Consider the following 26,917-nt stretch of genomic DNA (forward strand, 5'->3'; position numbering starts at 1 on the left):
CCCAGGGAGGTCTGGAGGTCGCCCCCCTACAACAGCCCCGCCCCTGGGGCCCCTAGTACAGGGGTGGGGCCCCCAGAGGCAGACCCCAGGGCTGGGGGGGAGGCAGTGGAACAGGAAGCCTGGGTTGGCAGTGAGGGGGCTGAGTGCAGCTTTAGGTTTAACTTGGTTTGGGGACTCAGCAGGGGGCTGTCACCTGGGGTGGAGATGTTGGTCACCCTGCCTCTGGGGACTGACTCCCCCTGACTCCACACACAGCAGATGCATGGCCAGGGTGGGTCATTGCCTTCGCCTTTCCTTCTGTCTCAGTGGCCCTGGGCCCTGGCCCTGGCCCTGCTCCCGGGGGCAGGCCCCATGCTGTGTTCCGGGCTCTACTGGGGCACACAGTAGGTCAGCAGTGCACATTTGTTGGCGAATTTGGGGGATCCTAGCAATAGTAGAAAATAGGTCCAGCTTCTTCCTTTCACAGAGGCCTCAGAGACTGAGGCTCAGCGAGAGGAGGTGATTTGAGAAATCCATGAAAATGGATTTGGAGTTACAGAGCAGGTCTGGGTTCCCCAAGGTAGATGCTGTGTGGGGAGAGCCTTTAGCTGGTAGGTACTCCGGTGGCCCTCTGTGGGTGTCCTGTGAACACCCACTCCTAGGTGGGGCACTGGGCTTTGAGGCTGGCTCCTTATAACCCTCCTGCTGGGGGAGTCTGGGCAGGTTCCTCCCCTGAGATCCTTGGGGGTGTCTCTACTTACCCTCCAGGGGAATGAAGCACAAGGATCCTGAGACTAGCAGAAGGGATCAGGTCGGTGGGGTCAGAGGTCACTTGCTCTCAGGTAGGGGCGGTGGCTGCCTTGGCCTTAGGAGCCTCAGTGTTCTGGTTAGATGTTGCCTGTTCTATCTTGGGTCACGAGGATACCATTATATCACAAGGTCTTCTGTGCCTTAGCTGGGAAAACCCAAAAGGAGAAGAGATGGCTCCCGCCCTCAAAAGTCTTCACTAGCATCCTATTGCCTACAAAGGAGTTGGGGGAGCCCCTTCTCATGGCACTCGAGGCCCCAAGATCTGGCTGCCACCCTCCTCTCCTGCCTCCCTCCCCTCTTGAACAGGTAAAGGGCAGTGCTGTACCCCATACCCAGAATCCACACCCCACCCCCCCACCGCTTATTCAGCAGGTCTGGAAGGGGAGCTGCCAATGCTGGTCTGGGAACCCACTTTGGGAACCACTGTGGTTGAGGTTAAGCATACTCTAAAAACCAGACAGTGTAGGAGCAAAACCATGCTCCCCCACACGCCACCTTTGAGCTCTCAGGCCAGGACTTGAACTGCTCTGTCTCAGTTTCCTCTTCTATGAAATGGGATAATAACTGCACCATTGTGACAGATCAGTTGTGAGGATTGATTGGACTATTACACTAATACACGTGCAAATTGTGCTCCTAACTGCCCCCCCCACCCCCCCGTCCCACCTGGAACGGTGTCTGGGCAGAAAGTTAGCAGTACCTGAGCCTTTGCTATTATTACGGTTCTTGCTATGGTTATTTTTATAACACCACCGCAACCTTGACACGGTTGTGCTCATAGTGAATCCTTTGCCACTCTTGATTCCCAGTGCGCTTGGACGCCTCTGGGCCTCTGTGCTCAAGCTCCTCCCTCGCCCACGCCCATCCTCTGCTCCTGTTCCCTTGCTGGGCGTCCTTCTCAGATTCCTGCCTGACCACCACCCTCCACTCCTCTGCTCCCCATCCTGCCTCAGCCAGAATCCACAGCCCCTTCCTCCGACCTCCTTGGTCACATGACTTACTTATTCCCCTGATCCGCCTCTCTCCTTTCATTCTGCCCGTTATCCAGTTACTAGAGTGTCCCTTTCCTGGGCTGATCCACAGACTTCTCCAGATCTGACTTCTTGGGGTTGCCAGTGTGTGGCACGTTCCTAATGGGCCTGGGAGTGACGGGCACAACCAGACATGTGGGTGGAAGCCCACGTTCTGGAGGGCACAGATGCCCAGGTGTGGGCTCCTTCATTGAAAGGTGGTTACTCACTTACAGTCACTTTTCCCAGCTGTGCTCTTTAGGGACCTTCTCCACCCGGCACTGGGGACAGAGAGCCCAGATGAAAGTGAGGACTCCAGCTGCACCTGCTGCCAGGCACTCAGTTCCCAGATCCCTGAATCCCTAAGACTTCCCAGGTCCCGGGCAAACAGGCTCACATTTACCTTTTTGTGTGTGGTGTCGCTGAAAACTCAGAGTGACGCGAGGCAGGCATCGCGAGGAGCCCTGATACAATGGGAAGATGGGGCCTTCTGAGTCAGACACATGGGAGTCAGAATGCCAGCTGGCTGGTGCCCAAGCTGTGAGACCTTGGGCCAGTTACTTCCCCTCTCTGGGCCCCAGCTTCCTCACCTGTAAAACGGAGATCACAGTCGTGACCATCTGTTGCGTTACCGGGAAAATGATAGATAATAAGGTTTTCTGGGGCCGGAGGCATAGAGATGCTCGGTAATTCACAGCGATAGGGATTATGTTGTTCACCTATTTCACAGATGAAGAAACAGGCTCAGAGAAGTTCAGGCACTGTCTCCCGAGCTGACCCTATTCCTGCTGATGTCCAGGCAAGTCTGCAGATAGAAGTACTCTCCAGCAAGGTCCCCGGCGTCCTTGGGACCAAAACCATTTTCCTGTGGGAAAAGACTGTTCACTCCCTCCCTCTGAATCTGGAGTCCCCCCTCCAACTCTCCCCCAGAAGACAGTGAACGCTGACGAGCTGCCCCTTCTTCCTCATGGCTTGTGATATGTTAAGTGTTCTTGAACAGCTCTTGAGTTTGAAACCGTGGCTCCTCTCCCTGCTTGGTGAGTAGGTGAGGGAGGAAACCTCTTCTGGTCCGGGGCTGGGTTTGTCTGAGACGGAGACAGGGGCAGGTTGAAGTGTCAGTAAACTAGATGCCCAGGTAGGTACAGCCCCAGAACCAAGCGTGCTGATTGTGTGCCTGACCCCCCACACCCTCCTCCTTGGATGAACCATAAAAAAAGGTGTAGGCCTTCTTGTCTGGGGCCATTACCTCCCGCAAATGGTTATTTCTCGCTTTGTTCCTGGTCAGGCTTTTCCACTGTTTGGCCATCAGCCATTGCAAAACCTCCACAACAAAGAAGTGGAAGGTAAAGCAATCAAAAAAGCCCTGCCCTAAGCTGCAGCCGGAAGCAGGGGAAGGCGGAAGTTGGCCAGAGACCTTGTGAGCGGAATATATGGAACAACCTGGCTCTTTTGTAAGCCAAAAAAATACATGGGAACAACCTGACCTTTTTGTAAGAGTTGGCTTCCCATGTAGAAAATTCATTTCCATGCCTTTGGGGCAGGAGTGCGAGTGCTTAGCTGGGTCCTGCCATCATCGTGTAAGGCTTTGGAGATCAGTTTGACTTAGTCTTACTGAAACATTCAAAAAGGAAAAAGCATCCTGGGGCCTGGGAGAAGACTATGGAGTGTTAAGTAGGCAGAGGTCAAAAGAGCCTACTGTGTATCTGTATTTTGGGGGTCAGGTAAATGGAAAGTCTGAAATCACATCGTCTTCAGGTATAGCTGGATCCAGGTACTCCAGCGTATCAAGATATGTCTCAGATGGGCTTTCATCGTTGGTGGCTTCATTCTTAGGCATGCTCTCCCCAGTAACACCTGTGGGCATACATCCTCCTAACAGTAGCAGTCTTGACTGCAAGAGAGCCATTTCTCTAGTAATTCTTGCAAATCCTCGGATTGACTCCTCTTCACCCACCTGGGGTCTTGTGCCTATGCATGAACGTCTGTACCCTCGTATTGACCAGCCCTCCATCACTGGTCCTGGGCATGGGATCAGCCCCATCCTGGTCACAAGGACTGATCCCAGAAGATGAGAGAATGCTGAGAGAATGCACGCTTGGCAGGCAGTTTGACAGATATCCGTACTAGTGGCAGGGCAGAAATAAAAGGGAGAGGGAGGATTTCTACCCTGGAGGGAAAAGTGGAGGCAGGCACCATCATTCATTGAGAATTCACTCTGCTCCATTATGGTATTGAGGCCTTTATGTGTACTTAGTTGCTGTTTGCCTTTTACGGATAAGAAAATGAGGCTTAGAGAGGCTAAGCGACTTATCTAAGCTATTACCAAAGCTAATAGGGAAAAATTCAGACTCAGGTCCATCTTCCTGCAAAACCCATTCTTTCACCACTCCCTGATACCTGAGGACACTTACCAATCAACAAAGTGAGCTGGAAAAATAAAATTTGAATGCCTGGGGGTGTGCCAGGCTCTGTGTTAAGGGTGGGAATACAAAAGAGAAAAATTGTAAAAGCAAGGCAGATTCCCTCAGCCCATAAGCTCTCCACAGTTAAGTGTGGGAGATGAAGGGGCAAATAGCAATTACTACAGAGAATGATGAAGGGTAGATAGAGGGGAATGTGAGACATAAGAGGTGTTTAATCTAATCTGGGTGTTCATGGAAGATTTCCTGGAAAAGGTGGTCCTTGAGCTGAGGTGATAACAAGCCAAGATAAAGTAGGGGAGAGGGTATATAGGTCCATGTTAGATAGGACTCTTGATTGACAAAGAAACCCAGCTCCCATGGAATTAAGCAAAGTAGTACGTTTATTGGCTCATAACTAAAAAGTTGAGGGGTAGGGATGGCTTCAGGCATGGCTGGATCCAGGAGCTCAACTAATATCAGGGAGCCACAGCTCCAGCTTTTGGTTCCATCTTCTTAGATTGGCTTCTTAGGCTCTACAGGTGGTAACTGGAGATGTCCCTGTACCTTCAACCCCACACCCTACCTGCTTAGCTTCCCCAGAAGTTCCTGCAGAAGTCTCTAGCTGACTTCATTGACCTAGAATGAGTTATGTATCCATCCCTAAGCTAACACTGTGGCCTGGGAACAGAACATGGCAATTTTCCAGGCCTAGGGCACATGTCCATGCCTAGAGTCTGAGGGAGAGAGAGAAAATGGTTAGGAAAATCAGGGGTGTGTGGCATCCATTGGGTTGATAGATGTTCCATTTGTCTGGAGCACAGGAGAGTGATCATGAGACCCCCCCCCACAAGCCATATGGAGAAATGCATTCTGAAGTGCCTGGATGGCTCAGTTGTTAAGAGTCCCACTCATAATTTTGGTTCTGGTCGTGATCTCAGGGTCGTAAGATCTAGTCTTGCCTCTGGCTCTGTGCTGGACATGGAGCCTGCTTAAGATTCTCTCTCTCCCCCTCTCCCTTTGTCCCTCCCCACCTTCTTTCCCCCCTTCTCCCTTTGCCCCTCCCTACCTTCTTTCTCTCCCTCTCCAAAAAAAAAAAAAAAAAAAAAAATTGTATCGTAAGCATAGTGGGGAGCCTTGATATGTGTACTGTTGGAGAGTTGCAGGGTGGAGGCTGGGGGACTAGGTGGGAGGGGGAGATATTCACACTGTTCCTGCAAGATGCCTTCTCTTTGCAGTTTTGGTTTGCATTTCCCTGATGGTCAGTGATACTGAGCCGTCTTTCCATGTGCTTGTCAGCCATTTGTAGATCCTCTTTGGAGGAACATCTGTTAAAGTCCTTTGCCCATTTTTGCGTCAGGTGGTTTGGGGTTTGTTGTTAAGTTTTAGAAGTTCCTTATATATTCTGGTTATTAATTAATCCCTCATGAGATACGGGCTTTGCAAATATTTTCTCCTGTTTTTGTGGATTGTCTTTTTACTGTGTGGATAGTGCCTTTTGAGGCACAAAATATTTTCATTTTCATGAAGTTCGTTTGTCTGTTTCTTTTTTCTTTTGTTACCTGTGCCTTTGGTGACAGAGCCAAGAAATGGTTGCATGGCTGCACCTTGAAGGTGAAGTTGGCAGGATTTGCTGCTGGGTTGGTTTGGGGTGGGAGAGAGAAAGGAGAGTCTGGCTGCCTTCAAGCCTTTTGGCCTGAGCATAGTATACTGCCACCAAGTAGGGGTAGAATGTATTTGGTTGGTGGGGGTGTGGCCAGGAGATCAGCTTTGGATACGCTGAGTTTGAGCTGCCGGCTCAGCGCCCAGTTGGAGGTGACAAGATGGTTGTTGCCTGCCAAAGTCTCATGTTGTAGAAGGAGTTTTGGGCTGGAGGTGGTAATCCAGTAGGAAGCTCCTGCTACCTCTGCCAGCACGATCAGTTTTGGTCCAGTGTCAGGAAGGAAAAAGCCTGAAACCATTCTCCTGGGGGGGACACAGAGAGAGAGGAAGACAAGCAGACATCACCCCCTTGGCCTCTCATGAAAACCAGCCCAGCCTGGCTACTCCTTTATTGCGAGTCCTTTGGGGGCAGAGGTGTGTGCCAGGAGCTGAGCTCTGGGTGGCATGACTGGAGGCCTGCGCTCTGTTGACCTTTCTGTTCCCAGCGCCCGGCACCAAACCTGGGCCTGGGAGAGCGCCTGCTGGCCGGTGTTGATGAAGGGAATGAATGGAGGCTTGTGTGTTCCTCTGTAGCTGATGGGAAGGTACATGCGTGGGAGGGCTCCCAGCCAGCACCACTATTCCTCAGCGTTGGACCAAGTGTGGCTCTGGAAGACTATTTTTGTTGAAGTCTATCTTATGTGCAGAAAGGTGCATACCTCCTAAGAGGACAGCTCGATGAATTTTCAAAAGGCGTGAAGGTACCAGATCAAGAAAAAAAGCACATGCCTTGTACCGGCTCCAACAAGATGCCTGGTACCCGCTCCAGTAAGGCCTCCCCAGAGGTTAGCCATGATCTTTACATCTCTATTAGAAGTTAATTTTGCCTGTCTTTGTACTTTATAGACATATAAAGTACCTTATGTACATAAAAACGCAGATGCTCTCTTTTGTATTTTTTTTGGCTCAGCATAAATTTGTGAGATTCATCCAGATCGTTCTGTGAAGTTCTGGCTTATTCTTTTGCCTGGCTGTTCGGTATATATAACTTATTAGTGTTTACATATTTATTCTCTTGTTAATGGGCATTTGGCTAGTTTCTAGTTGGGGGCTGGGACACTTCGGTAGGTATTCTTTGGTGAACAGTTAGATGCATTTCTTTTTTTTTTTTTTTTTAAGATTTATTTGTTTATTTGAGAGAGAGAAAGAGCACACAACTGGAGGGGCAGCGGGAGAGGGAGGGAGAATTGCAAGCAGTGATGAGCTCTGAGCCTGATGGAGGGCTGGATCTCACAGCCGTGAGATCATGATCTGAGCTGAGATCAAGAGTCGGATGCTTGGGGCGCCTGGGTGGCTCAGTGGGTTAAAGCCTCTGCCTTCGGCTCGGGTCATGATCTCAGGGTCCTGGGATCGAGCCCCGCATCGGGCTCTCTGCTCCGCGGGGAGCCTGCTTCCTCCTCTCTCTCTGCCTCTCTGCCTACTTGTGATTTCTCTCTGTCAAATAAATAAAATCTTTAAAAAAAAAAAAAAAAAAAAAAGAGTCGGATGCTTAACCGACAGAGCCACCCAGGTGCCCCAGTTCTGATGGATGTGTACTTAGCAGTAGAATTGCTCAGTCATAGAAAAGGTGCATGTTCTGCTTTTGGCTCTGTTATGCCGTTTTCCCAAAGGAAATTGCCAGGTTCCCCTGTCCCCTGAGCATGAAGGTTGTGGTTGCATCATGTCCTTGGTAACACCTGATGTTATCTTTTTTTTTTTTTTTCCAAGCTATTCGCATGTATGGTGGTCTTATAGTAGACTTTTAATTTGCATTTATTTTCCTGGGTGATCGTGATCTGAGCTGAGATCAAGAGTCGGATGCTTAACCGACAGAGTCACCCAGGTGCCCCAGTTCGGTGCATTTCTGATGGATGTGTACTTAGCAGTAGAATTGCTCAGTCATAGCACATGCTTGAGTGCCTTCTGTGTGCCAAGCCCTGGTTCTCAACCAGACGTGATTGCGCCCCCTGGGATCACTGGCGATGCCTGGAGATATTTTTGGTAGTTGCTGCTTGGTTGGGGGGTGGGTGCTGCTGTTATCTAATGAGTAGCACTCACTCATAACAGTAAGTGCTCTTTTATATGCTTATTGACATTCAGATGATCTTTTGTATGAAGTGTCTCTCTTCAAATTTGCCCATTTTTCTCTTGGGTCGCCTATTCTTATAGATGTCAAAGAGCTCTTTATATATTCTGGTTACAAATACCTCATGTTACTTGTATATTGCAGATATCTTCTTCCATTTGTAAATTCTTGCAGTCAGTAAGAGGAAGAACTGGGCATTTCAAGCCTCCCAATCATTGATTTGAAGGCAACGCAAGCCCTTCACCTGTGTAAGCCTCAGTTTCCCTCTCTAAACCCTGCAGGGTGTTTATATTTAGCTCAGAGCTTGCTGCATCAATGGAGCTCTGGCTGTTATTAGCACCTTTGCTGGGATGAAAGAACCCTGAACTAAAACAGGTAAAACTCACACTGTGGGGGTTTTTTCAACCCAAGTCATTCGTGTTTCTCAGGTCAGTTCTATAAATATCTATTAAGCACCTACTGTATGCCATTCTACAAGTTATTCATTGAAAGTACAGTACTGAACAAGACCCAGTGCCTACCCTTGGAGGATGTTGCTCCGGGGGCGAGTGCCCTGGGGGCTGCGGGAGTCCCCGGGGAAGCACTGACTGGGCTAGAGCATCACGGAAGGCTTCCTGGAGGAGGCAGGCATCAGGGGGTTGAACATTATTAAGTACACCTCTTGTGATCAGGCACATGCTTGAGTGCCTTCTGTGTGCCAGGCCCTGGGTCTCAACCAGACATGATTGTGCCCCCTGGGATCACTGGTGATGCCTGGAGATATTTTTGGTTGTTGCTCCTTGTCGGGGGAGGGGGGCCCTACTGTTATCTAATGAGTAGAGGCAAGGGATGCTGCCCCAATGTCCGTGGCCCTGAGGTTGGGAAGCCTTGAGCCAGACAGTTGTAATACCCTGCGATGTTACAGTAAGGGCAGTGGTGGCAGTGAGCAGAAGGACTGGTAATGTCACCCCAGCCAGAGGATGTCAGAGATGCCATCGCAGGAGGGGGAACCTGGAGCTGAATTTTGAAGGGTTGGGTGGGAACTAGCAGGAAGCTGGAGGTGCTGAGGAAGGGCACTGGTGAATCATGGAGATGTATGGATGGGAGCTCGGCGTGCTTGGGGGTTTCACTCCCAAGGGCAGGCTTAGAAATGGGGCGGGAGCAGACTGTGGGGACTGTGGATGACAGTCAAGGACTTAATCAATCTGTGTGTCCTGTCTGTCCTCCCCTCTCCCCGCCCTCCCCCTGGAGCTGTAAGCCACATGCGGTTGCTGAACCCTTAGAGTGTGGCCAACGTAGCCAAGGAACTGAATTTTTTATTCAATTGAACTTAAATTTAGATCTCAAAACAGACACTTCATTCCGTTCTTGGGAAACTTTTAAGCATGTGTGGAACTATTTCGGGATGCAAATGTACTTTTTCAACTGTAAATTTTATGAACTCTAAATACAGATCATATATGCCTACTGAAAAGTGGAATGTACACCCCAGATTTCAGAGACCTAGTACTAAGGGGGACATGTCTCAGTAATCTTAATTTTTATATTGATTATTTATTTATTTATTTTTTAAAAGATTTTATTTATTTATTTGACAGAGACCACAAGTAGGCAGAAAGGCAGGCAGAGAGAGAGGAGGAAGCAGGCTCCCCGCTGAGCAGAGAGCCCGATGCGGGGCTTGATCCCAGGACCCTGGGATCATGACCTGAGCCGAAGGCAGAGGCTTTAACCCACTGAGCCACCCAGGTGCCCCTTTATATTGATTTTAAACGATATTTATAGTTGATGTTGACTTTATTTAAATTTTCACATTGGTTAATGGTAATATTTTGGATAGGTTGGGTGAAACGAAATCTAGAATCAGATTTCATTTCACCATTTTCTTTTTCATGTGGCTTTTTTTTTTTTTTTTTTTCCCTTGAACGTGGCTTCTGGAAAATTGAATTCCACATGTGGCTTACCCTGGATGTCATCTAGACATCACTGTTATGGACCCTGGGAAAGGGCTAGAATATCAGGCCGAGTCTGACGGCTCGTGGAAGGGTTTAGGAAGAGAAGCGATGTGGTCAGTTTTCCATGGTAGTTATACCCTCTGGCCACCGTGGTGAGAGAAGATTCCAGAGGATGGGATGTATCCATCTATGGGGAGACTGCATAGCCTGAAAGGCTTGACCTGTGGCCACAGAAAGGAGCCCTGATGCCCCAGACAGATAATGCACAGGCAGGTGACCAGGCTGGGCCCAGAGGGGAGGAGCCTTTGGGGAGGGGCGGGCACATCCAGGACAGACTTGTCCTTCAAAGAGGCCTCATAGCTGAGAGACTGCAGGAGTAATGTTGGCCCCCACAAGTCAGCCGCCTTCTGCTGGTCTCCACTCCAGACACCTGCCAGCCCCAACCTGGTCCTCCCCTGCCACCCTGACTGAAGCCCACACCCCTCTCAGGTTTGATACCCCATTTCCTGCTTCCCTGCCCTGCTCTCCTCTGTTTAGCAGGCTGTGTGACCTTGAGCAAGTGGCTCTCCCTCTCTGGGGGCTGTCCGCTCTGCATGGCCTCATCCCTGTCGCACCTAGGGCATACGAGAGATCTATGATGCCCATGGATGATTGGTCTTCCTGGGTTGGGTCTTTTGAGGGGTGACCATGTGGAGCCCTGGCGGGGGGGCATGACACCCTCCTGTTTACTGGGTATCTCCTATCTCTGGATTATGTCCTGGCTGCACTGCTTTGGAAGCTGAGGCTCAGAGAGGTGAAGGGGCTTGCCTAAGTCCACACAGCTCAGCAGGGGCAGGATTCAGATGGGGAATGCAGACCTTGTCAGTGCCAGGCCACCACTCCCAGGACCATGTCTCAGTGTTAGATCAAGGGTCGGGAGCTGGGCTCCAGGTCTTCATCTGTCCGGTGGGGCGAACGGCAGTGTCGACTGCAGCCAGCAGCTGCGAGGAGGGAGTAGTTGAGGGAAGCAGCACAGTGCCTGCTCGAGATGGGAGACAGGCCTTCCGATAGCACTACTGTTTGTTGGCTGATCCCTACATTCCATTCTTCCCAGCAGCTCTGCAGTGAGTGGTATGAGCCCACTTTTGGGGGAGGAACATGGGGCCGAGATGTGTGCCTAGTCAGTCAAAGCTGGGGCCCCAACCATCCCTTCCCTACCTGGGCCCTGTCCTCACCCCAGTACCCCAACATGACCTCCTGTGCTCAATGAGGGCAGGCTTGCCCTGTCTCCCAGCCTGGTCCTCTGTCCTAGGTGACTGGACATGAATGGGCACAGGGCAACCCCCCCAGGGGCGCTCACGGATGCCCAGCCCACGGAGCCTGTTCCCTCCCTCAGGAACTTTCCCTCCCTGCTAGGTGAGCTGTAACCTTTCCGCCTTCCCACTTTGGAGCCATGTGCCAACAGCCAGAGTGGGCGGGCAGGAAGCTGGCAGGGAACATGCCCGGGGCATGGCCAAATTCTAAAAAGCCAGAGCTGGGAGAGGCCTTACAGGTCACCGACCGTGGGTTCTGGTTGTCTGGACACCTTGATCAGCCTCATAGCTGAAAAAGGGGAGGATCCGTCTGCCTCATCAAAACAGCAGCGTCTGGCAAATGAAGTTGGTACAGACAGTGGGCGGGGATGGTGGACCTTAAAGACCACTGACCAGAGGGTCTATTGGGGGCACTCTGGCAGTTTCTGCTGCGATCTGAGGATGCCTGGCCCCCAGGCAGCTGACCCCCTTTTTACATAGCTCCCTAGATCTGTGCTGCTCAAGTTTTAAGGTGCATGGGAATCCCTGCGGCCTGTTAAAATGCAATTCGATGTGGAACCTCCAGGAGGGACTGGCAGGCTTCCAGAGAGTCCTAGGGGGCCTCTCAACGTGGGCACAAGGAGGCCTTTTCCTGTGTGGTAGGGCGGGTTGCAGCAAAGGAGAAAACAGCCTAAATGTCCCGCTGGGAGGGTTTGACCCTGCATGATGGGCCATCCCTGCTGGGGGAGGAAGGGGATGCTCTGGAGCAATTAAAAGGAGGGAGGACGATCCAGTCCGATCCATATGGGTCTTGTGTGAGGATGAGCCCACTCTGAGTGCGGGGGCTTTCCCTGTGTCATTCGCCACAGTGACCCGTGCTAGACTGTCTGGCTGGGCTATGGGGCACACAGCAGGTGCTCAAGCAGTGTTTCCTGGATGGTAGAACCAGTGTGCTGCCGTGGAAATACCTCCATGACCTAGCAAGTTTCAGAAGCTTGTGTTGGCCACACTGACATTTGGGGGTCCGGTGATTGTTTCTGGGGTGGGGGGGTGCTGACTTGGACATCTTAGGATGCTTGGCGGCATCCCTCACCTCTGCTCGTGAGACGAGCCTTACTTGTGACAACGAAAACTGTCTCCAGACATTGCCAATTGGGACAATTTTCCCTCAAGGAAAATTGGTCTGTGGTGGGATATGACTGCGTGTGGATGGAAGGATGGGAGGATGGGTGTTTGGGAGGGTAGGAGAGAGGCCCTGTGTGGCGTCCATTCAGATGCGGGTTCCACTGGGACCCCCTGGAAAGAAGGGCAGTCAGCCTCCCCAAACCGGTCAGTAGTGGTTGGAGGCTTGGCTCCAAAGAGACTTAAGCTTTCTCTGTTTTTGTTTTTGTTTTTTAATATGGAGATGATACCTGTGACTTGAATACTTAAGTAAATTTTAGAACTAGGAAGGGTACAAGGACTTCTTCTAGATTGTGAGGGTTTGGTTAAAGTGTGTGCCTGCGGCACCCAGCACAGTGCCTGGCAGGCCGTGGGAGTGCAGCCGAAGGAAACCACTGTTGCTTTATTGCTGTATTTTGTTGCACACGTTCCCCACCACCGGCAGCCCTTGAGCACATGGAAACATTAAGACCCCGTTTGCATGTGGGCAAATTATCTCTGAGAGAGGGGGGACTTTCCCAAGGTCACACAGGGAAGTAGAAGGGAACCAGTCTTCGTGGCCCTGAAGTAGGGGCCGTTTCTCCCCTGTCGTCCCGGGGACCCTGCCAGGTGTTTGGACCTCCTGGTCATCCCACCTGTGGACTGAGGCCATCTGGGTTGCTTCAGGTCCCCCAGCTTGGGGCTCGCTTGATGTTCACCAGCGCAGTTGGCGCCCAGGAAGCTGGCAGAACTGGAAGTGGTGGGGGCGTGGCTTGTGGGAGCTGTGCTGTTTTTGCCCCGCAGCACCAGCGAGACAACCTAGGATGTGGAGCCTGTGACAGAGGACCCTGACCAAGAAGGCTCCTGGAGATGGCCACTGGCTGCCAGCCTTGTGCAGCTTCAGAGTCACATTGCACCTCTCTCGCTCAAATACCTGCCATGGCTCCCTAGTACCCAAGTCTGAATTTCTTTCCTGTGCCTGCTGGGTTATAATTCCATGCCCTTTAAAGGATTTTCCATGACATCACTAAATTGCAAATACTAATTATAGTGATAACTATAATAATAGGACCCAGAGCACCAACTGTTTTCAGGAAAGGTACAAAGTGCTTTCCATGCATTATTTTACTTAATCCGGACAGAAACGATCTGGCGCTGTTGCAAGTCTGATTCTCATTTTACATATGAGGAGACTGATGTCCACAGTAGTTGCGTGTCTTGCCCAAGGTCATGTAGCTTCTGGCTCTGCTGGGATCCTCAGCCTGACTCTAGAGCCAGACTTTTAATCAGGAGGCCAACCTACCCTAATCTTGTTAGGAGAATGAGCCAGAATGATGCCCGCAGAGAGGAGGCTGGGTGTCTAGAGAGCTGGGCCTGGGCCTGGTCTTCTCCATGACCTTGACCAGACTGTGCTCTCTGGGCTTCCCCTGGGCTTTCTCAAAAACTGGCTCTGTATTCCAAGGCTGAAGGTGTCCAAGTTATGCAGCAAGCCTAGAAATCACCCCGATTTTTCCTCTCTTTTCTTCTGTATCACACCATTGAAACATATCCCTTGTAGGAGAGCTAGAAAATTAGGGGGAAGAAAAGGAGAAATACGTGAAGTTCCAGTTAACATTTTAGGGTGTATCTTTCTAGAGTATTTTTCCAACATAAATATTTACCAGCATGGGATCAGTCAGCCTTTCTGTCACCTAACTTACCTTGGATGTCTTGCAGGGTAATGAATTTTTTTTAAAAATATTTTATTTATTTATTTGACAGACCGAGATCACAGGTAGGCAGAGAGAGAGGAAGGGAAGCAGGCTCCCTGCTGAGCAGAGAGCCTGATGCGGGGCTCGATCCCAGGACCCTGGGATCACGACCCAAGCCGAAGGCAGAGGCTTTAACCCACTGAGCCACCCAGGAGCCCCGGTAATGAATTTTTTTTTAAGATTTTATTTATTTGAGGGCACCTGGGTGGCTCAGTGGATTAAGCTGCTGCCTTCGGCTTGGGTCATGATCTCAGGGTCCTGGGATCGAGTCCCACATCGGGCTCTCTGCTCAGCAGGGTGCCTGCTTCCCTCTCTCTCTCTCTCTGCCTGCCTCTCCATCTACTTGTGATCTCTCTCTGTCAAATAAATAAATAAAATCTTTAAAAAAAAAAGATTTTATTTATTTGAGAGAGAGAGATTGAGAAGGGGGGGGAGGGGCAGAGGGTGAGAGAGAAGCAGACTCTGTGCTGAGTGTGGAGCCCAATGTGGGACTTGATCCCACAACCCTGAATCCATAACCTGAGCAGAAATCAGGTCAAACCCTCAGCCAACTGAGCCACTCAGGCACCCCCAGTATAGTGAATTTTTATAGGGTTGCATCCAGGTCTGTTGTGTATACCGTGGAATGGTTAATGAGAATATCTAATTACAGGTGATGATAATTTAATAGCTGGCATTTACTGGAATCCTCCTCCTGCCAGGTCCTGCCCTGAGCACTTGCCTCAACAGTCATCCCAGCACCCCTCCGAGACAGGCCACTCAGCCCGTTCGACAGATGACACTGAGTCCATTGCTGTGAACTGGCCCCAGGTCTCACGGCCTATTCCTTGGCAGAGTCAAACTTGGACTGGGTCCCCCTGAGCCGTCCACCTCCGCCCTTAACCACTGTTGGGCCACCCCACCCCTCACCTCATCTCCCATGTTCTCTTTGAGGCGGACACATGAGCTGGGTGCTGGCCAAGGACGGAAGGAAGGAAGACCAATTAGGAGAAGCCACGGTAGTGTACAGTGGCCCCGTCTGCAGCCCTGGGGAGTGTTCTGCTTGGAACAGCGCCTCTGCCTGGTCTGGAGAGCCACTTGGCTGCCATGGGAATTTGTCAGAGCTGCGTGGGGTGTAATTCAGACCGGCTGGACCGGACAGATTTCCCAAGACTTGAGTGTGTAGGTGGCTGGAGCATCCGTGGCTTCTAGTCCTCAAAGAGTTATCAGGATACCCGGTACCTGGCCGTCTGCTTTGGTCACCCTTAGCAGGGGAGCCCTCACATGAGCCTGGAATGCCGTTTCCATCTTAAGTTTCGGAGAGGTGAAAAGCCTTGTCCCAGGTCGCCTTCAGGGCTCAATGTCATCGACAGCCGGGAGCATGGGGGTATCCTGGGCCACATGTACTGGGGGCTCAGCATGAGTCAGGGCGTGGATAACACTTTGGAGGTATTATCTTATTCCCTCTATGCTGCCGCAGGAGGTGGGCACTGCCTGTTCTAATTCTTCAGATAAGGAAACCACCTCTCTTGTCCTCTTTAACCCTGGGCACATGGGTGGCTCAGTCAGTTAAGCCTCTGCCTTCAGCTCAAGTCATGATCCCAGAGTCCTGGGATCAAGCCCCACATCGGGCTCCCTGCTTGGTAGGGAGTCTGCTTCTCTCTCTGCCTGTTGCTCCCCGTGCTTGTGCTCTCTCACTCTCGTTCTATCTCAAATAACTAAAGTGTTAAAAAAAAAAAAATGCTAACCCTGAGTTCCTTTTCAAGTGAAATCTTCCATGGGGAACCCTCTGAGGGGTTGCATCAAAGAAGGTTCTAGCCATTGAAGTTGGGTATGGGGCTGGGAAAGGAACCTCAGAGTTCGGCCACCCACTGGAAGTCAGTGGCAGGGAAACTGAGTCCCGGAGAGGGAAGAAGCATGTCCTGGTGGCATGGCGCCTGAGCAGAGCATGTAAGATTAGAAGCTCCTTCCCCTAGTCCTGGATCACGGAATGTTACTCTCTGCTCTGCCTTCCGGGTTGGTGGTCCACAAAGGCCACAGCCTGGGTGTCTCAACTTTACATGCGGGATGTGTGGTTTGGAGAAAGACGGGCCTGCCCTCTGCTCGCTCTTCGGTGAAGCCGCCATCTCTGTGAATCCTCACAGCAGCCTTGCTCCTAAGGATGGTTGGACCCATTTTACAGATGAGGAAGCTGAGGGACAGAGGCTGGCTGAGTGGCCGCCTGGGGCTCTGTGCCCCGCTGGCGATTGAGACACACAACTTGTTCTGCTTCCCTGCAGGGTTGTGTTCGGTGTCTGGGGCCAAGGTTGCCCTGACTCCAGTCCCTGGTGTCCTCCATTCGCTTTGAACTTGAGTTCATATCCAAGGTCACGTGCTGGCATGTGTTGCCAGCATGGGTGGAGGTAATGTTTCTTCCTACTAGTCATATTGTCTCCTCCTTTTATTTTTTATGTGAAGCCAAAAGACCCAAGCCACGCTCTAGGTTCTGCCCTCAGGCTTTCCCCTCTTGCTCTTATGTTGGTCCCTGTCATGAGGCAATGCGCAGGAACTGGAGCCCCTGCCTCTCCCCAGGCAGGAGTACAGGCTGGCTCCTGGAGGCCTAGTCTTTGGATGGCCTCTGAGGGGCCTGGGAGTTTGGAGGAAGATTTCCCTGATTCTGATTTAATAATTCCTCCTGGTCTGTGTAGGTCACAGATCCAGACAGCGGGGCCTTGGTGACCAACAGAAACCATGATATCTTTTTTTTTTTTTAAGATTTTATTTATTTATTTGACAGAGAGAGACACAGTGAGAGAGGGAGCACAAGCAGGGGGCGTGGGAGAGGGAGAGGCAGGCTTCCCGCGGAGAAGGAAGCCCATTGTGGGGCTCAATCCCAGGATCCTGACCTAAGCCGAAAGCAGACGCTTAGTGACTGAGCTACCCAGGTGCCCCAGAAACCACATATATCTTTATATTGCTTGCCAGTGGCTACAGATTTCTCTTCTTATCATAGCATGCACATTACATTTGCTGTGGGGCCTGCCTCTAGATCATATTTATTATTTTATTAAATGTGTGTGTAGGTTACTTTATCAGAGCATTTTTTTGGTAACGCTGTCCTTAGCCAGATTCCACCATAATTGGTGTTCTTTTGATCCTCTGTATTTCATTCTATTTCAAAACACTCTAGGGGTGCCTGGGTGGCTCCGTCCGTTAAGTGGCCAACTCCCGATTTTGGCTCAGGTCATGATCTCAGGGTCGTGGGATTGAGCCCCGTGTCAGACTCCACGCTGGGCATGGAGTCTGCTTGAGATTCTCTCCCCTGCTCCCCCCCCCCCCAGCTGCTTATGCATGCTCGCTCGCTCTCAAAAAAAAAAAAAACAACAAAAAACAGCACTCTTCGCAGAAGGGGCCCATCAGTGTCACCAGACAGTTGAAGGGCTCGGTGGCACAAAGGGGTCAAAGGACCAGCTAGACGTGGGTCTGTGCCCTAATGCTGCTCTGCACCACTGTGTGGGGGCCTGGCTGGGCAGTGGGCAACTCGACCACCAGCTCCAGTGCCCTAAGCAGCATTTCCTCTAGCGGCGGGGTGGGAGGTGAAAGGCAGATCCCTGGGCTTCATCACCTAATTTCCAAATCAAAATGTCTGGGTGTGGGACCCAGGGGTCTGCAGCATGGGGGTTTGAGAACCAAAGGAAAGGGGAGGACCCACAGTGGTACAGTCACAGAGCCTGTTGTGAGCACTGGCAGGTTATTTGTTTAACCCTCACAGCTCCGTTAGTATCCCCATTTCACAGATGAGGAAACAGGCATGGAGAAGTTAGGGAATATGTCCCCCCACCCTTTACCCTGACAGGGACTGCATTGCTGGTCATCTGCAGAACTAGGACTCCTACTCCAGTGCTCATTTCCCACCCCTGTCTGCTTCTTGGCAGAGGAATGGAGACAGGGTCCCCTGTGGGTGTGCATGGGTGCGTGTGCATGTGTGTGTGCGTGTACATGCGTGTACGTGTGTGTGTGTGACCCATTTGCATTGTTTACCAAGCAGGGGCCCCCATCTTCCCAAGCAGGAAGGCTTGAATGGGCCTTGCTGGGAGTGGGGGGGGGGTTGTGGTGCACAGGGTGGGGGCTGAGCTTGTGGCTACCTTGAGCGGCCACGTGACAAATGGCTTCCCCATCTGTGTACTGGGTGGGGTAGGGTTTCAGGGAAGTGATTAAGAAGAGCTTGGGTTCTGGCCTCTGTCGGATCTGGGTCCCAGCTCAGGCTGTTACCATCTGTGTGACCTTGAGCTGGACACCTCGCCTCTCTGAGCCTTACCCTCTCTGTCAGAGGCTAATCATAGCGTCTGCCCCCAGGGTGGTGGTGAGAAGCAGAATGCCCAGAGGAGCACTGGGCACACACGAATTTCTCTCCCCGAGTCTTTACTTGGCGACAGAACCAGATGCCAGATGATTCTGTGTGCATGCTTGTGCTGCTACTGCTTTTTTCTTTTTTTTTAAATGAACTATTTGTTTTCCCGAGTTGTACATTTTTCTCTCACCCACCAGAGGCTGGCCACCTGAGGTCTCCCGCTGGCCCTTCTGGGATGGAGCCCAGAACCGAAATACACAGCAACTCCCACTGGGGCGAATTGCATCTGCATTTCCTGGGGTTGCCTGAGCCCACCCCCCACCCCAGGTGGGGCGTGTGCTACCCTGATTGCAGCGTACCAGACCAGCGGGTCGGCCAGCAGAGGCCTGCGGGACAAACCCAGCTTGCTGCTCGATCTTGTAAATTGGAACTCGGCCACCCACCTTCCTTTCGTGTGCAGCGGCTTTCATGAATGGAGAGGTGGCCTCACAGACCGTGGACCCACATGGCCAAGATCCTTGGCTCCCTGGCCCTTTACAGAGGAGACTTGCTGATCCAGCCTCCCCAGGCCACTCCTGTCTTCCGGCACCAGTTCCTCCTGTGTTATTCCCATTTGTCCGGTGGGAACACTGGGGCTCAGAGAGCCACTCCAGAGTCACATGAGTGACACCACAGTGACCTCAGCCTCCTCTGAGTTGGGGGAGCTGGGATGTGAGCCCTGGGCCTCATCACTCCCATTCCCAACTAGTGCCTAATAGGGGGCCGAACTGGGCCTCTTAGGGGGATCCTGGACAGCATGTGAGGGACCCTGCTTAGGTCATTTTCGGTAAAAAGTGTAAAGATTTGGGTCTTCCTCTTGGTTCCCCTGCTTATCTGCTGTGTGTCCTTGGGTAGGTGACCCCCACCTCTCTGAGTCCCAGTAAATATGTGGTAATAAGGGAGGGTCAGAGGAGGTCGTGAGAGTGGCGGGTAGTGAGAACAAAATTCAGTGATCTGTGTAAAATCCTTAGCTTAGGACCTAGCATATAGTAAGTGCTCAATAGGGGCGCCTGGGTGGCTCAGTCTATAAAGTGTCTGATTTCGGCTCAGGTCATTATTCCAGAGTCCTGGGATCAAGCCCCGCTTTGGGCTCCTTGCCATCTCCTTCTCCCTCTGCCTGCTCCTATGCCCTGCTTGTGCGCCTGCATTCTCTCTCTCTCTCAAATAAATACATAAAATCTTTAAAAAAATAAGTGCTCAGTAAGTAAGAGCTCATACTTGAACATAGAGAGCCAGCCCACCTTCTCTTCTTCCTTTTTTTAAGCACTGAGAATGCTTTTATGCTCCAGAATTTACCTTTGACCTCTTCCTCTGGCTGGTGTCCCTCCAGAGTGGGGCACAGGTCTCTGATCCCCAGGGCCCTGGCCCCAGAGAGCACTGGTCTCCTGTCTCCCCAGGGGGTCCGGGTGGTGACATCTGTGGGGGTGGGGACGGTAGCCACGGCAATGGAATGTTTGGGAGCTGATGCCCACAGAGTGAGTTTGCAGAGCTGATGGCTGAGCCTGCCCACAGGGAACCCGGGCCCCGCTCCAAGACCACTCTGTAAGTGCAGCTACCTGCCTGCTTCCCTGGCATACTGTGTTCCAGCCCCCTTCCCTAGTGCGGGGTGGGGGGAAGGCGGGGGTGGGGGGGACCTCTCAGCCTGCAGGAACCAAGCTGAGTTTGAAAATTCACAGGAGCCTGAACCTGGGATTGGATTGGTGTGGTCTCAGTGTTAATGTCCCCTCCTCTGTGACACGTTATGGCCCGTCTCCCTGCCCCACTGTGGGCATTTCCTTCTGAGCGTTTGTCACAGGCCTCATTATCCCTCAACGCTACTTTCCTTGCTACCCCAGCAGGGTGTCAGCTCCACGAGGGCTGGGCCCTCTGTCTGCTGCCCTCGATGTGTCCTAGCGTCCCGGTCAGTGCCTCGCACACAGTAGGTATAAACGTTCATGGAATGAACGAATGTGGGCCTAAGGGGATCGTGAACACTGAACAGCCCTCTCCCCGCCCCTCCCTTCCAGTGGTCATTCAGGGAAACCCATGGGCCAGTGCAGAGAGAGAGAGAGAGAGCAGAGTCCCTGCCGGCCTCCCCTGCTTGCCCCCATTTTATGAGTCATGTGACGTGACGCCCAGGACAGCATCTTGGGGACATAGCCAGCTTTGGAAGCTGACTCTTCTCTCTGCTGGATGTGTGGCTTCTGCAAACCACTTCAGCTCTCCACCTTTTAGTCTCCTCACCCATCACATGGAGATAAAGGGCCTCACCTTAAGAGGTTCTGGCCAGTATGAAACGAGAAAGGGAAAGGGCAAAGAAAGGGGAAACAGCACTCGCTGTTTGTGGAGCGCTGGTCCAACGTGTTCTAACTTAGTTCCACCTTCCCAGCACCCCTAGGAGGCGAGTTCCCCTTTGGCACTGACCACACTGCAAATGCCCTATCAGGTATTGCCCTTCTCCCCATTTTACAGATGCAGGAACTGAAGTTCAGAGAAGCTCGGTGACTTGCCCAAGGTCACACAGCTAGTAGCTGGTGGAGCCTGGATCAGAGCCAGCCCAAGCAGCCTGCCCGTCCCCAACCCCCAACAACCTTGTGTGGCATAGATTTCTAAATGTACTAGTTCTATTATTTTATTCTAGAGAAAGGCAGGATGCCGACACTGAAAGTATGTCTTGAGGAGAAACATGTTATCGCCAAACACCACTCTTGGTGGTGGTTCCAATTGTCGGTATTTCCTTCTTGTCTTTCTTTCTTTTTGTGGTTTGTGTTTGCTCTTTGGTTCGGCTGATGTGGCAGTTTTGCTCTTGGGCATAATTATATGTATCCTGTCCCCACAAGGGCCTGCGTCACTTGTAAACTGGAGAACCGGAGAGGGGGGCCTCCCCCACCCACCCTGCCACACTGGGCTCTTGTGAGGATGAAATGCAGTCTGGTGTCGAGTACACAGTGGTACTTAATCCATGCTGCCTTTCCTCCTACAAGAGAAGAGGGGCTCAGTGACCCCCCATATCCATGCATCTCATTTGTCTTCCAAGTCAGTGCCCTCCAGTAGAACTTCCTGCCCTTGATGGGAATGTTCTAGAGCGGGGGTCCCAGACCCGTTCTAAAAATGTCCAGATACTGAGTAGTTCAGGTTTTGCAGAGTGGGGTATGGTTTTTGTTGTTGCTTCTTTCCTTTCCCGGGTCCCCTCCTCTTCCCGTCCTCCCCCTCCTCCTCCCCTTAAAGAAAAGTCAGACTTTTTTTTTTTTTTTTTAAGATTTTATTTATTTACTTGAGAGAAGGAGAGAGAGAAAACAAGCAGGGAGCAGGGAGGGGAGGAGCAGAGGGAGAGGGAGAAGAAGACACATGCCCCCACCCCCCTAGCTGAACAGGGGGAGCCTGATGCAGGGCTCGATCCCAGGACTCTGGGATCATGACCTGGGCTAAAAGCCATTCTTAGGGCGAAGGTTGGATTTGGCGCTAGGGCCACTGTTTGCTCACCTCGCCCCAGACCTGCCCCATCCAGCAGAGTGCCCGCCCCGCCCCCACGGGGTTACCAGGCTCTTGAAATGTGGGGGCACTCAAGGAGCTGAATTTGAATGTAAATGCCTGACCACTGGTTGGGAGGCTGTGGCAGCACCCCCCCCCCCACCACCACCCAGCCTGTGGCTGGCAGGCTTCCCAGAGCACAAGCACCGCACAGAGTACTGTGGCATTTCAAGGACCAGCCGGCATCTGGGCCCCAGCCATCTCGCTCTTGGCCGGAAGAGCTTCAGGTGCCCTGGCCCTAATTGTTTTTATTTGTTCCAAGAGGCAGGCTTCGGCTGTGGGCCACCTGGGCCCCAGGAGCTCAGGGGATGCTGGTCGTTGTGGTTACACCTGGACATCCCCCTTCTCCATTTGTGAGAACTCAGCAGCCCACTTTTTCGAGGACAGGCCCAAAGTACAGTTGAGAGGAGTGAGTGAAGAGGGAGCGAGGACAGAAATGCAGCAAGGGCCTTACACCTGGCAGATATCCAGCACCGCACAAATACTTTGGAGGTTCTGAGTGCTCACTATGAACAGGTCGTTGAGAGCTTTCAACAAACAGCACATTTTATGAGACGGGAAAACTGAGGCCCAGAAGACCGATGATTTATGGATTCAGGGAGTCGTTCAGCTGCAGAGCCGTATTCTGAAACCCCCATGTCCTGCGACGGGACCAAGAGCCCCAGACTCCACGTGTGAAGCTGTGATGTGATTTCCCTTGTGGGCCTCAGTCATCCCATCTGTAACATGGGGGGAGGGGAGAAGCAGGCTAGAACTCCTCCCTACTGTGAAGGGTAAGGACACAGCAGTGGGATGTACACCAGGAGCCCCCTTGGTTCCACCTTCACCCCAGCTTCCTGCCAGACCCCATTGTACTCATGGCCCGGTTCCTTTAGTGCGATGGTTAAGAGCTGGACGCCTGGGGGCACTTTGGTGGCTTAGTCAGTTAAGCACCTGCCTTCAGCGCAGTTAGTGATCCCGGGGTCCTAGGATCGAGCCCCGTGTTTGGCTCCCTGCTCAGTAGGGGAGCATGCTTCTCCCTCTTCTTTGCCCCTCTCCTTGCTCATGCTCTCTCTCTCTCTCTCTCAAATAAATGAACTCTTTTAAAAAATGAAAAAAGAGCTGGGCATCTGAGTCTCACAGATATGGCTGGGCATCCTGGTTCCAGCAATCCCTGGGTCAGTTGCTCTTCCTCTTTTTCTCTTCTTTAAAACTGGGATCCTCATACTCTCCTCGTAGGGGGACTAAATGATACAAGGCACTCACATAGTAGGCATTTGGTCACTACTGGGTGGCAGCCGCAGGAGAATGTCCCACTGCCAGGGCGCTGTAGTTATCCTAGGCTAGGTTTGTGGTACCCTTTTGGAAATGGGCAGTGTACAACCTGTTCAACCATACCCAGCAGCCCCAGATGGTGGTTAGTGGTATAGTGGTGGTAGTGGTTGCTTATCCTACATTCCCTTTTCCTGAAGTCCAAGGTCCTTGGGCTGAGAGGAAGGAAGAACCCTGGCTGGCAGAGACCCAGGGGCGCCCTAAGGTGGCAGTGCCTTAGCTCACATTCTCAGCTTACACCTCTCTGCCTAAGCAGCAAGCCATTTCATTCCCTGTAGGACTAGGCAAGTTCAGACCCCAGCTTTGGCATCTTGGGCTCAGATGGCCTCGCCTGGCACTCCAGCTCATCCCCCAGAATACTTCCCTCCAGAGTCATCGCCGGATACCCACTGGGGATCCTGATCCCCTCCTCTGCCCCTCTGATGGGGCCCAGCCCCTCCCCAACACCCACCTGTAATGCAGCCTCTCCTTCACCTCTGCAGGGGTCAGCCAGTGGACAGTCTTGCCGAGCGGCCACGAGGGCTGGGACCCAGCGATGAGAGTGCCCAGGGAAGGTAAGTGCATCCAGAAGGCTCCCGCAGAGTCTGGGTACCTCCAGACCCTGCCCTAGAAAGAGCTGCTCCAATCCTCCGGCCTCTGTTCCTGGGCGCCACATTCCCCCAGCTGGAATCGTCCTCTCTGGTAGAAATATGGTGTAGGAATGAGCTGGGCCCCGGCAGCATGCAGGGGGCAGGCCTCAGCAGCTCTTGGTCTCAGAGAGATGATGGTCCTGGTGGTAGAAGAAGGCTGAGTCCCACAAGGGACTGTGGAGCAGATTCCAGGCATGGCCAGAATCCAAACCCTCCGTGTCCCATCTGCCCAGGGCCTTGGTATGCTGGCTGAGCCCCAAATTTCCCTAAAACTCATAATAGCTCTCTGAGAGAGGGTTATTATGCTCCCCCTGCTTTTTTGAGGGGGGGAACAGAGGCTCAGAGGAGTGAAGCCCCTTGTGTAAGTTACCAGCTGGCAAGTGGCAGAGAGAGGATTTGAACCCAGGGCCGTCAGATGCCACAGCTGTGGCTCTCACCCACCATGCTCACTGCCAGGACGCTGGGACACCTCCCTGGACAGTGTCCAGTGGGGACCGGTCTGGCCTCTCCAGAGTTGGGGGTCCTTGGCTGTGGATGGCCAGGAAGCTGCCTTTGGGTCACTGGCTATATCTCTCTACAAGGTCACCCTACTTTTTCTTCTCAAGGGATCCCCCAGTTCTTTGCTGTTTTCTGCTTAGGGCTGACCTGTCTGCTTTGAGCTGTTTTCTTCTGGTGGCAAAGACGGGCCTGTGGGTGTGTCCTGTCTGAGGACGGCGAACAGCTCGGCCTCAGCCTGGCGGGCTCCAGGCCTGCCACTCCAGCCGTGTGACCCTGAGCCAGTGGCTTCTTTCTGAGCTGCTGAGGGCGGGGTTTCCCTACCTCAGGGATGGTAGAGACGGTCCCATTACATGAGGCATGATAATAAAAGTTTTAGTTGAGCAAGTGCTTCATAAATGTAAAAACACAAAAATCGGGCGCCTCGTTTTAAAGTGTTAATAACCTTGGGTGCCTGGGTGGCTCAGTGGGTTTAGCCACTGAGTCTTGATCTCAACTTAGATCTTGATCTCAGGGTCGGGAGTTCAAGCCCCGCCTTGGGCTCCACACTGGGCGTGGAGCCTACCCCCCCCCCCAAAAAAAAAGGAATAAAGTGCTGTAACCAAATGAATAATCAGCATTTTTTTTTTTAAAGATTTTATTTATTTATTTGACAGATAGAGACCAGAAGTGGGCAGGGAGGCAGGCAGGGAGAGAGAGAGGGGGAAGCAGGCTCCTGCAAGCAGGGAGCCTGATGCGGAGCTTAATCCCAGGACCCTGAGATCATGACCTGAGCCGAAGGCAGAGGCTTTAACCCACTGAGCCACCCAGGTGCCCCATGAATAATCAGCATTAAGCAAACTTGGTGTGTCAATAACATTTTCCTTTTCTTGCCTGTCCATTCTTCCAGGCCTTTCTCCCTGATGTTTGGGATCCAAACCACTTCCAATCCCAAACACACACACATACACACACACACGACCATGCACACTGTACCTATCCTTTCTGGAAACAGCCTTCCCAAATTACCCCTTTTCTTCCTGTCTCTGCACCGCCCCTCCCATCGCTTCTGTTCCCCCAAAGCTCCATTCTCTCGATCCCCACCAAGTGTCAGGCAGAAAGGGTGGTGGCTCTAATTCAAACTAAAGTGTGATTGATTGTCCCCCAGAAGCACCGACATGAAATAATAAACAGAATTCTAGTCTCGAGTCTCATGAGCACTTGAACAAGTTGATAGGTCCTTGGAGAGGTTTCCAAGTAGCTTTATGTCTTGTCCAGCCTGCCTTTGCCCTGAAAGTAGCTCTGGAGTCAGATTTCCTCATCCCAGACCCTGAATTCAGCACCAGGGAACGCCTACTATTGTTGGCAGCTTAGGACAGATGCAGTTTTCTCGGGAGAGAAAATTTCCCAGCCATTTCTCAATGCTCCCAGAAGCCAGGGAGCCCAGGCTGAGATGAATCTGTGCTGTGTCAGTCGCTTCTAGAACCCTCCCAGCAGGATTTGAGGTCAGTGCACCCCACCCCTCTTTGCAGCCAGGAAGCTGTGGTTTACGTGGGGGAAGTGACTCTCCCAAAGCCACATGGCCAGGAAATGCTGAGGCCTCTCAGCAGTTCGGACCCCAGGCCTGGATTGTGCGTCAGATGTTGATTTCCCACTTGCTGCGGCCCCGGGGGGCCCCGGGCAGCCCAGACCTTGGGTGTGGATCAGTCCAGCTGCATACAGGGTCCTTCAGTGGTTTCGGCTGAACCTTGTGTCCTTTGAGAAACACCGGCTTGGGCTCCCTTCCCACAGTCCCCGCCCCACTCACCAGGCTGTGTGCAGCTCCCCAGCCCTGCCCCCGCCCCTTTCCCCCCCCCCCCCCCCCCCCCGCTCCCGCCTTCGCATTGGCTGTTCCCTTTGCCAGGAACAAGCCCCTCTCTCTTCCCCACCTGGCTCTTTGAAAACCAGCCCTCCCCCTGCAGGAAGCCTTCCCTCACCTACTCAGGTAGAATCCATCACCCCCTCCCAGGTGGGGCTCCACAGTATGGGCAGATCTGGGGGCAGAGGCTGTTTCTTGGCTCCCTAGCCCATCTCCTGACAAGAGGTACTCGCTGAATGTGGGAATAAAAACCAATGATCATGGCAGAGACCATTGATATCTTTTCAGATGCTCCCTACGTGCCAGGCGCATTCCTCGGTTCTTAAGGGAGTCATGTAATGGCCATGCCAACCCTTTGAGGTTGATACTCTTAGACCCATTTTACAGATGAGGCTCAGAGAGGTCAAGTGTGGTGTCCCCTCAGGAAGGGGAAGAGCTGGGATTTGAACCCAGGCCTGCCTGCCTTCTCGAATGCCTGCAGACCTCAATACGTCACTTCAATTCTGGAAAGATGTGGGAAAGGCAAAGGAGGGGCCTTGAGCATAAACTAGGGTGGAGGGCAGTCCTGTCATTTGAGGGGACTGGAGAAGGGGTGACTGAGCCAGGTGGACCCTGCTTCCCGAAACAAGCCCCCACTTAAAAAATTGCCCCTGAAGTCTGATCATCGTCCCTGGGCGGCGGGTGTGTGTGTGTGTGTGTGTGTGTGTGTGTGTGTGTGTGTGTGTGTGTG

At 52.3% G+C, this 26,917-nt stretch overlaps 1 protein-coding gene across 3 annotated transcripts in view; it reads left to right on the forward strand.

Moving 5' to 3' along the window:
* The window catches only part of LOC111160038 (tyrosylprotein sulfotransferase 2), a 49,840-nt gene that overhangs the window by 8,216 nt on the left and 14,707 nt on the right, over positions 1 to 26,917 (forward strand). For all 3 annotated transcript variants that reach the window (XM_022522819.1, XM_022522818.1, XM_022522821.1), the window contains exon 2: positions 23,709 to 23,780. The gene's annotated coding sequence lies outside the window, so the exon portion shown is untranslated. The remainder of the gene's footprint in view (positions 1 to 23,708; positions 23,781 to 26,917) is intronic.

Source organism: Enhydra lutris, unplaced genomic scaffold (genome assembly GCF_002288905.1).
Source record: "Enhydra lutris kenyoni isolate GAN:26980312 unplaced genomic scaffold, ASM228890v2 scaffoldscaffold73, whole genome shotgun sequence".
Classification (NCBI taxonomy): Eukaryota; Metazoa; Chordata; class Mammalia; order Carnivora; family Mustelidae; genus Enhydra; species Enhydra lutris.